The sequence below is a fragment of the Cebus imitator genome, unplaced genomic scaffold (genome assembly GCF_001604975.1).
Source record: "Cebus imitator isolate Cc_AM_T3 unplaced genomic scaffold, Cebus_imitator-1.0 Scaffold578, whole genome shotgun sequence".
NCBI classification, from domain to species: domain Eukaryota; kingdom Metazoa; phylum Chordata; class Mammalia; order Primates; family Cebidae; genus Cebus; species Cebus imitator.
Genome location: NW_016107893.1, coordinates 1,001,205 through 1,013,460, shown reverse-complemented (window position 1 = coordinate 1,013,460; position 12,256 = coordinate 1,001,205).

Here is a 12,256-nt window from a genome sequence, read left to right as displayed (position 1 = left end):
AACTGAAGAGAGAACCTTGAAGTGGAGCATTGGGAAGGCTGTGGAAACAGAAACATGCAGATGTGCCTCTAAATCCCAGCTCTACAGCTTACTAGCTGTGTGGACTTGAAAACACTAACCTCTAGTGCCTCAGTTTCTTCATCATGTTGAATGAAAATAATAATAGGGATACACACTGCGAGGTGACTGTGGTAACATTTTATATGTAAAACACATAGAAAACACCTGGCTAGAATTTTCAGTGGTATTACAGTTCACAGGCAGCCAGAGATACATTTCCTAAGCTAGAGTCTATTTGTATATGAATTCTGAGTACAAAATAAAATTATTCTAGTAAAATAACATTTCTTGGTTATCTGTGAAAGCCACATGTTTTATCTCTGACAACTCTGTGTAAAGGAGGTCTTTGCTGCCCCATGAACTTCATTCCAGTTGACTATTTCCAGCTACTGCTACAACCATTAGCAGCTCAAAGACATGAAACTCAAACTAATAAAACAACAATAAAAAAAGGTGCATAGTAAATTTTTTTGTTTTCCTGAGGCCCAAAAGTTCAGGTAGCTAATGGCCAGTGAGCATGTACCATGCACCATGTCATTTCTGGGCTTTTCCCTTGCTAGACTGTACATTCCAGAACTTCAGATTTTACGTCTACCTTGTAAAGTCAGGAACCAAAAGTGGTACCGGCATGTAATAGGTGCAAAAAAAAAAATCATTTGAATAAATGCTTTATTGAGTCATCCAGATGCATTCTGGGTATATGGTTGACCTGAAATAAGTGGTAACATTCAATTCTTTGAACTTTGGATTTCTCATCTGCAAAACAAAGAGATGAGCTTCAGGACTTGCAAACTGGAATCCTTTGAGTGGCACAGCAATGTTAAAAAATAAATAAATAAATAAAAAAGCATGGAAACGCACCTGGCATAAAGCAGGAAAAAGTGGTGGGGCCTTGGTTAACTGGAGAGTCATGCCAAGAAATTTATATACAACTTTTTGTTTTGACACTGAGCATACCAAAGACAACCTATCCCCTGAAGAGTAACTCATCATGCAGGCTACTTGTTTGTGAGCCCTGGTAGCAATAATTTAAGTCCTTTCCTTCACTAACATTGTTGTTGTCTGAGCCAAGGTACTCTTGGAGTATCGCTGTCTGTCCACAGCTTGGCTGCTGCCAACATTGTTAATGCCTGATTTTTTTTTTTTTTTAAGAGATGCTCAAAAAGGTATGCATGTAATTCCAGATGACATTGCTACCTTATTTATCCAAGGATGCCTGTCTCACTAGTAACCAATTTTGAATTCCAGATAATACTATTTATGTCCAATCCTGGATATTAGGTCAAATGGCTGAACTATTGCTTATTCACTTATGTCCCAGGCATGAGGTATCACTAGATCCAGAAATGAATTATCCCCGGTGGGCTGTCTTTGACACATGGCTCCAGGAACTCATCATTTAGACATCAATCATTCCCTCCTCCTGGCTCTAATGTCTCACAGGTTTCCTGACAACAATTAGGGAGACTAAAATCACTCATCATCACAATCACACCTGCCTTCCTTATTGGCTCACAGACAATTTACTTCTCTCAGCCCTTCTATCACATAGCAGATCCGGGTGTTACTTTTCCAAACTTCAATTATAGACATTCAATCTGACGGCTTCCCTGAAGTCTTTATTCTGTCCTCTATTTTCTGATATTGATCCCAAATGTTTGGGTAAAAGTACAAAAGATGCAGTCAGGCATTCAGATGATTAGGAATATCCAGATGTATAGTACCTGTAGACATGCCTCGAACTGATGGTTGTAATTCTGTAAGCTTTGAGGTTATATTGAATCAAAGCAGAAATTTTCTACTGCCTGACTCTCTTTGTGTATCCAAAACTCATTAACATCTCTGATAACAGAAAGGACCCTTTACCCCCGGGCATCCTTCAGCCACTCACAAAACATGACAAGTTTGAAATTTCCAGCTTCTATCTTCCTCCATCGTTTTCTGGAAAAGGACTGGAATAGCTTTGAGATTTATTTTACCTTTGATATGACTCACGCTACCACTCCTGTTAGCAAAAACAGTTGCTGTCAGTATTGTTTGAAATAACAAATTTCTTTCCCAATTACATTAACAACTACCACCACCAATTCCTAAATATACACAATGTTTTAGGCACTTGGCCAGATATTTATGATACTTAATTTTTTAAAATTAAGATGCTTATCTTTTGTCCCTATTTTGTAGATTTGAAGAAACAAAAAACCTAACCTGGATCAAAGCTCCTAAGATCATGCAGGAATGACACATGGAATTTAAATGCAGTTCTGCCTGATTACAAACAAAAATATTAAGAACAGTTAACTGCATGGGTTACTTTGCTATAGGTCAGGCCTTTAACACTCACTATTTCATTTAACCCTTGCAACAACCTGAATTAGAGATTATTATCCTCCCTTTGCAGATGAAGAAGCTATTATTCACCTATTTTTATTTTAGCGTCTTCCAAATCTTTGTCTCTGTGAGATTTTTCTCAATATTCATAGTTCTTTCTTAATTTCTCCCAATTTAAACACTGGTTTTGTTGGTGTCTGCTTATATTTTTTATGCTATTTATCTTTAGACAGAGTCTTGCTCTGTCACCCAGGCTGGCATGCAGTGGCACTATCTTGGCTCACTACAACCTCTGCCTCCCTAGTTTAAGCAATTCTCCTGCTTCAGCCCCCCAAGTAGCTGGGATTATACCACACTCAGCTAATTTTTGTATTTTTTTTAGGAGAGACGGGGTTTCACCATGTTGGCCATGCTGGTCTCTAACTCCTAGCCTCAAGTGATCCACCTGCCTCAGCCTCCCAAAGTGCTAGGATTACAAGTGTGAGCTTTATATATTTTTTATTTTAATGAGGTATTTAATGCATACAATATATTTCTTGAGTTTATATGATAAAGGGACTAAACTTCTTGCTTATCGTTATGCTTCATATCTTTTTCCTATTTAGCGTTCTTATAAATGTCCAGTTTTTGTATAAGAATGTTCCTTTTTAAGGCTTCTACTTCCCATGTTGTAGCAGAAAGGTGTAAAAGAAAGAATAGATCATTGGGAATCTGAATCCCAGTTCATCTCCTTGTTAGGAGATTTTTAAAATTTGTCATATTTTTTTAAAATGTTAAAAATATTGCAATATTTAAAAATTTTTAAAATACTGCAATATTTATCTTGATTACTAACTTTTTTGGCAGCCCCTTAACTTGGCAACAAAGGTCTCACTCACTTAACCCTGGTCCTCGTTCTTTACCACATTTCTCTTGTCAATTGCCAACTATCATGTTGGCACGTATGGTCTCATTCAGTCAATTAGAAAACTGCATGCAAATCCATATTTCTACATAGTCTTGGCCATTGATCTCCTTCTAACCTGGTTATAAATAAGTTCTCACTGTGATGCAGCCTGGGGCAGGTCCAGGAGCCCACACTCGAATATTAATGAGTGAGAAATGGATGATTTTATGATTCCTGACCTTTCCGCTTTAATCCATGAGGGAGTATAGATTGGTTAGTAGTTACTACAACTGGGCAAAAGCTGTCTAAGTGGAAAATTGATCCTGGTAAGTGCATGCATGGTGGTTCCACTCATTAATACTTCCCATTTTAGCATTGTGAACTTTCACTCACAGATATCTCAAGTTCATGCCCCAGTGCGCCAAGCCGAAGATGCAAAAGACTTGGCACAAGCTGACAGAGCTGTCTTTTTTTTACATGTTAATTAAAAGAAATGGCATAAAAATCAGCAGATCAGCAAGGGCCTTCTCAGCCCCACCTCAATCAGCATCCTCACCCCTGGGAAGGTTTTGCAGATACTTGCAGACATAAGGCTCATTTTCTTTGACTCCATCAGAAGCCCACTTCACTGCAGAGGACATTTCAGTAAGAGAGAACGGTGATATGGTGGAAAAGGAACGGGGAATCTGAGTTTGTGACCTAATTCTCTTTTGCTACTTATTTCTGGACTTTAATTTCCCCCATTTGAAAAGTGAGATTGTTGGTCTGGACATTCTTTAAGGACTGACCCTGGAACTCTAGATCCCTGTACCCACTCTCCCTCATATATGCCTCCATTTCTGTCATTTTACTAGACTGCAGTAGCAAACAGGTTCCATTTCAAATGCAGCATCCAATTAATTGTAGTGTATAACTGGAACTCCATGTTGGAAGATTTCTGAAGCTGTATCTGACCTCAGAAAGATACGTTTGCCATGACCCCATGAGGTAGACTGGGGCTGGAGATTGGGTCATGGTGGTTTCTATATTTTATTTGTTCCATGCATTGTAACTCCCTTCCTTGTACTAGATTAGGAGCTTATTGAGATATGAATCCTTTTCTTTCATCTTTACTCCCTGGCATCCAGCTCAGGGCCTTTAAAATAACAGATGTTCAATAAATGTTGAAGGATCCAATGGAGGAATGAAAAGATACCCATCATGTAGCTCTAAAACTCTATATTTCTTTTTTTTTTTTCTCAGCATCCCTATCCTTCTTTCCAGTCTAACTGTGTATGTTGCCTTTCTTGAGGCAGCCTCCCCCAATCCCCCAAAATTGCTTTTATCTGGCATTTTTCAACTGCAGATCAACACTGTTCTTTGCAGTTGAAAAACTGCTTTTTGGTCTACGGCTCATTCTAAGTGACGCTGTTCATTAATTGTAAAATTTCTTGATGATATAGGGTGTTTCTTTTAATGCCTGCATTTTCTTTGTATAATGTAACACTTGGCCTTCTAGAGTCCTCAATAACAGTAATGTAAATGTTTGGGTGAATGAAAGAATTTATAGCAAAAAAGGGTATAAAGAAGGGGTAATTACATGGTTTCTGGAGTCAAAGTGCTTTGTGTTCAAATCCCAAACCTGCTGTTTGCGGTTATCTTTGGGCAGATTCCTTCATTTTACTAACCAACAATTTCCTCATCTGTAAGATGGGGACAATAATAGTACCTGAATCATTGGTTGTTCAAAGCCCTAAATAACGTGCCTGTAATCCCAGCTACTCGAGAAGCTGAGGCAGGGGATTTGCTGGAACCAGGGAGGTGGAGGTTGCAGTGAACCGAGATCACACCACTGCACTCCAGGCTGGCTGACACAGCAAGACTCCATCTCAAAAATAAATAAATTTTAAAAATAATAATAACTTGGGAGTCCACAGTGGAGTACGTGACACATATGAAGCACTCAGTATATTATTAGTTATTATCATAATTATTAATGCTTGACTATGAAAATGCATTATATACCATACTGGAGCCAAGGGTATTTTGTGATTTCAAAGTAAGTTTAAGAAAATCAATGCTATTTTGAGGCAGACAAGCAAAAAAAAATTCCTTTTGGGAGGGTAGGGAATATTGGGGGATTGTGTGTAGGAGGAGGAAGAACACAGAGAAATTGGAATTAAGAACCCAGGACCTTCCTAACATCTCCAGATAATTTTCCAAAGCCCCTTATCCCTAAGTCTTGTAAACATTTCCCATCTTTTCAACTAAGTTCAAGGTAAAAGGCGCAAAATAATTCTTTTGCTCAGTCTTTGGCTTTGGCTGGACTGTCCCTTCAAAGTTCCATCTATACTTATTTCAACAATTTCAGTCATACTCCACATAACATTTTGGCCAATGACAAACCATATATACAAGGCTGGTCTCATAAGCTTATAATACTATATATTAATTGCACTTTTTCTATGTTTAGCTATGTTTAGATACACAAATATTTAGCATCATATTACAATTACCTATGGGACTTAGTATGCTAACATGCTTACAGTTTTATAGCCTAGGAGGAATAGGCTACACTGTATAGCCTAGGGATGTAGTAGGCTATATCAACTAGGTTTGTGTAAGTGCACTCTAAGATGTTCACACAATAATGAAATTTTCTACTGATGCATTTCTTAGAATGTATCCCTTTGTTAAGAAACACAAGACTGTATTTTCTTAAACTCTTGGTATACATGGGACTCTTAAAATACATTACCAGAGACACTGGATTACAGTCTGGTAGGATTGCAGATCCCTTTCCATTCTGTAATTACCTATACATACTAAATGGCATATAGACATAAATAAGGGACATATAAGGGGAACTGTACAAAAATGTTGTACTAGTGAGTTAGTATGGCTTACATCAGAGGGAAAGAAAAATGTTATCGCCTAGGTCATAAAGTTGTTTAGCTGACTAAGTAATTGTATGACAAAATGGGTAGCAGAGAACCTAAACACAGTAGTCAATCAGTATGTTACTCATCTCCTTCTACTCCACATCTTACCATTGTTGTCAACATTCATAATATAGTTGGTTCTTACACTCAATTCAAAAAATTGTTTTCACAACCTTCTTCAAAATCTTCTCTCACTCCCTTCAGTTTGTAAGTATAAATTATCTTTTTACTTTACTGACAAACAACACATATACAACACTGTCTTAGTCCATTTTGTGGTTCTATAACAGAATACCACAGATTGAATAATTTATAATGAATAGAAATTTATTTCTTGCAGTTCTGGAGGCTGGGAAGTTCAAGATCAAGGTGCAGGCTTCTGGCAAGGACCTTCTTGCTCCATCGTAACATGGTAGGAGGCACCACGTAATGGAAGGGTAGGAGAGAATGAGGGAGAGACAAAAGGGGGTCAAACTCATTCTTTGATAAGAAACTCACTCCCCTAGATAACAGCATGAATTCATTCATGAGGGCTCTGCTACTGTCAAAGGTCCCATCTCCCAGTGCTGTTACAATGGCAATTAAATTTCAACCTGAGTTTGGGAGGGGAAACACATTCAAACCATAGCAAACACATATCTACAGCATATCTTCTTTCTGCCAGCCACTTGGTAGGTACTATGAAAGACACAAAATGAACCAGACATTGATCTTATTTCCAAGGATTTTAGAGTCTAATTAGTGTGGACAGAGGGGTTAAATATGATAATGTGAATCATTACAATAGAGTAAAAAGTTATCTAGAACTTAGAAATTTAGGCAAAATAAGATAGGTGAGAAGGAGTGGAGGAAGAAAAAAGAAAACAAGAAAACTTAGATACATTTAGTAGCCACCATACACCAGGCACTGTTCTAGCCACTTAACCATGCTATGTCCGTGTAGCTATACTTATATCTCTACATCCATATAAATTACATCCATTATCAGTCATCTGTATTTACCTCATAAAATATATATACATCAGCAAGTTATTATTGTCTCTATTTTACACATGAGAAAGCTAAGGGCCACATGATTTTAAAAGCATATCTGAAAAGTATTCTTAGAAAAGGGGGAAAATGGCATCTGGCAAAATTGTCCCCTTGACTCATCTTTGATTTGCCTCCCAAGCCTCCATATTATTCTTCAGAATAATAACTTTTATTTATTAAATGTCAGGTCTCTGCTAAATTCTTTATACATATTAATAACAATAACAAGAACACATCGAAGTAGTTGTGTTTGTTCTCTCTTATTTTATAAATGAGAAAATGAAGACTCAGGGAACTCATAAAGAAGGGAAGCATTCCAAATTGAGGCATTCTCTGTTGCATTATCTACTTCAACAGCTAAAAATATATACATATACAATACATATGTGTGTATATGTTTATATATATAGGTATATGTATACATATACATCTATATGCATATGTATTATGAAATATGCGTAACACTCATAATTAGTATCTAATATATATCAAACTCTCATTAGGTGTTAGGTATTAATACAAGGGTTTTTCATGTTTGATAAAATTTTGATCCACTTGAATGGATACAATTTCATGATGTCCATTACTAAGATGTGGTCTTATTCTCATTTGTATAGAAGGAAATATTAGTTGAGAGGAGTTAGACATTTACTAAAGATTACATAGCAGGTAAAGGGCTGAGCAGGGATGAATTCAGAGACTCCACTCTTAAGCAGTTGAAAGACAAGGGCTGGAATGGGGAACTAGACACACTGATGAGGTATATGCCTCTTCAGAAGTGGAGGTGGAAAATTAAAAACTTCATGAGAAAACGGGTTTGTTCTATTCCTAATTCTCTCCAAGATCCAGATATGTCAGTGTATGGGTTTCAGCCCACAGTTAAATATCTTCAGTGTCTGCTTTGAAGTCTTTTACCAGAGTCCTCTGAGATCCACATTAACATGAAGCTAGAAGGATGTTCCAGTCTCCCACCAGTCCAGTTAGCCTAGTCTGACACATTAAACCTCCATTTCTAAGAGTGACAGACAGTGTCATTTTGTTTGTTCTTGGGTAAAGCCCTGTCACTTTCGCTGCTTAGAGAGGTCTGCTCCATGTATTGATTGTCCCAATCAGGAAAATCCACTCTAGTTGTGGACAAGGCCAGGATGTTTAGGGGAAATACTTTCTGCCTGGAGATAAGGCTGGTGCCTCAGCTGGTAAGACGGGGGAGTGCGGAGAGACAGAAGCCTGGGTGATTGATCCACCTGCCTAGGAATAAGGAGCCTGGGATGTGGAGACAGGCAAACTGGGCTAGGATTAAATCTCTGTTCCATATTTTCCAACGGAACAAATTTAAGTTACTTAAAATATTTGAGCCTCAGTTTTCTGAACTGTAAAATTGTCATAACATTGAGCATTATTAAATTGAACAATGGAAAGTACCTAGCATATGTATGGCCACCGAATAGGTTTTAAAATATGGTAAATATAATGATGATCAGAGTTATTATCATTATCATCGTCATCATCAGCCTCCTTATCATTAATAACATAGGATATAAGCCAAGATTCCTATATGCTCCTTCAGGGTATCAGAATCTACTACCATTGGATGATTTAGTCAAATACTTGTAAGTTGCAGAAAAGATCCTCTTTCTCCAGTTCAAATATTTGATCATCTGGAGGCAAAGGAGAGCTTGCTTTAGAGATTAATATGAGATGCAATTTTAAATTTCCCATGTCGGAACTGGGGATTCTAAATAATGACCTGGAGATTTGAATATTGACATTCTCTAAAGAGGAAGTAGCCAAATGGCATTCTCTATTGCTTTCCACAAATCCAATTAGTGAAAAGCTCAATTTACAATGAATCATGGGAGGGGTACATGGAAAGAACACTAGCTAGGAATAAAGACAGCTATAAGCTAGTTGAAATAACACTCATAATTAGTATTTGCACTACTCTAGGAGTTCAAAACACATTTCATAAAAATGACCTTTACAACAACCCTATGGGCACATGTTATCATTTTTTTTCCCTAATCCGATCCCTTACTAAACCCTGATGACTGTACGCCCCAATTGTACCTGGATTCCAGTCCTTCCTCTCCATGACAACAAATATAAATCTAGATTAGGGCTCATCACCTCTTACCTGAAGTCTATCAATAGCCTACTCACTGATTTTCCTTTCTCAGTTTCACTCCCTTTACTTCATCTTCTATTCTTAGGTCAGAGGCTTTTTCTAAATTACATACAAGGTAATTCGATTCCCCAGCATCAAACTTTTCAAATTCTCTGCCTCCAAATTACCATGAGATTCTTCTTTTTTCCTTCCTCTCCCTTCCCCTCTTCTCCCCTCCCCTCCCCTCTGCTCTCTTCCCTCCCCTCTTTCCCTCCCTTCCCTTCCTTTTATCCCTTCTTCCCTCCTTCTCTTCCTCCCTCCCTTCCTTCCTTCCAGTGGTATTTGTTGGGAAAATCCCACCTCATAAATTTCACATTAAAACACTAGTAAGCACAGCAACTTCAGCAGAGGCAGAGGGGGAGAATACATCTAGCACTTGCTTGCACCCTGCTCCCTGATTCATTGCCCACCTCTAATCCAAGCAGTTTGTGGAAAATAGTTTGACATGTAACCAGCCTGTAGAATCAAGTTCAGCTTTCTCACCCGGCAAAAGAGTCCAGGTTTAATTCACCAGTCTCCTCAGTGAGGGATTAGCCCAAGGTACAAAGGCAGTTCAGCCAAGTGGGCCTCCCAAGGCACAGGGCTGAACTGATACTAGTGGAGAGAGTATGAGAGGAGTCTAGATGGGGAATGATCAGCACGACCAGCTGCCATTCCACTTTTTGATCCAATGGACCTTTTGCAATTACCTGAAAGAAATATTCATGCTCACACCTTAGACTTTTCACAAACTGGATTGTTTTTTCAACCCAATACCACAGAAATTATGTCCCTGTGTGACCTCTCTGACCTCCTTTCCCTCCTTAAGGCTGTTTTAATCTGTATATCCTTTTTTATGCCTTCATGCTGAACTCTGTGATACGGCATATCACCAAGTACCAACATCACATTTTCATGCGTCTCTCCCACCAGACTTTAAGAACAGGGAACATGACCTATTCACATTTTGGTCATGACCACAGTGACTGGAACATAGTTGGTGCTCAATATCCACGTGTTCAACTGGACATAAGGCTTGATTTCACCAATAAACAGATGTACAGATGACATACAGGCACTGGCTAAATGGTGTGACTGAGACCATGAACTTAGGATATGATTACTGGCATTATAAAAAGATTTTATTAACAAGAACCAAATTAACAAATGACTATTCTCAAGACACAGCTACTGTATTGGAAAGAGACACCACTATCTTACCAATAAAATGGATTAACTAAATTTGGAGCTGCAATCTAATTTTGAAACCTGCATGGAATGAGATGATGAGTATGAGGGGAGGAAGAGAAGAGAAGAAATATATGGGCAGGATACAGGGCTTTCTGGCAACCATAAATAGTGCCCTCAGTAATCTGAGCTTTGGACCACGCAAATCAATGAATAACAGCTGACAGCTGATATATGGGCAATCACCATAGAAACAGCATAGTTCCCAGGATAGATCAAGACTTGACTGTGGCCAAATCAGTATATTATCATATCTTCAGAAAGAATACAGAACACCAAAGCAGAGGAGCTCCCTTACCATGAGCTCCCTTAACTTCTTATAAAGAGAAAGAAAACTGACAGAACAGTGCAATGCTCCCCAAGAGGAGAGACACTGAATCCAGAAAGCACCAACACCCTAGTTGCTAGAAAAGCATTTCTCTTTGAGGAGAGAAAAGCTTCATCAGACCTAATCTTAGCTCTCACAAAAAAAATTCGTCCTGATAATCTTTATTTCTTCACTTTATTTATTTTTCCCTCTTTTTATTCATTTGTTTAAGATATGGGTACGAAGATAGTCATTAAAACCATATACTTTGGAGTCAAAGAGTCTCAGGTCCCCATTCCAGTATTGTCCCTGATTAAAAAGAGAACTTGAGTGTGTAACCTTGGCAGCTGCTATCTTCCTAAATGCCTTAGTTCTTCTCACAGGTGGGCAGTACACCTGCCTTCCAACTCCTCCAGGGCTCTCTCTGATGGCTGGAGCCCGCTGTGCCTGCATGCAAACAGTGGGCCGGAAGGCTGGGGAATAATGCCCCTGAAACCTACGCTTAGCAGACCTCAACCAGTGACTGATGGAAGGTGGCACATAGGTACCCAGTCTCGCTTGCTCTTCTGATGGGGTAACTCTCATGTAAGTGCTCTGCACTGGTTGTTGGCGTTTCCCAAGGGCACTGAGTTCAGTTGCCCACAGTGGTATCTGACTGGAGGATGCAGCCTTTGTTGGCGGTTTTCCTTGTCCTGTCTCACTCCTCTACTCCCCAGCGGATGTTGCCTGAGATCATCTCTCAAACAAACCACTTGCACTTGAATCCTATTTTCAGAATTTGTTTCTGAGGAACCCAAGCTAAGAAAGTGACTTCATCTTTGCAGTTTTCATTTTCCTTTTTTGAAAATGCTGACCATGGTACATAAATGCAAATTGTGAAGATTATATAATACATGCAAAGTTCTTAGCCTGGTACCTGGTACATCTGAATGCTTTAAACATGTTATCTATAATTTGTATTCTTGTTAAGAGCTCAGTACATACTAGATATCCCAGATACCTTGTTAGGTGCTATAGAGAGGATGGTGAACCAGATGCTACCCATCTCTACCCACATGGAATTTACAGTCTTATGGAAAATAAAACTGAACTAAAATGCCACATAATAAATGCTACGGGGGTGGGGGGGGGGAGAGAGAGAGAGAGAGAGAGAGAGAGAGAGAGAGAGAGATGTGTAGTGCTGTAAGAGCACATAATAGAACTTAACCTGGTATGAGGGCCTCAGATAACATTTAATAAGAATCTGACATTTAAGGAATGATAGGAGTTGGTCAGGCAAAGTGTGTGTGTGTGTGTGTGTGTGTGTGTGTGTGTGTGTGTTTGTGTGT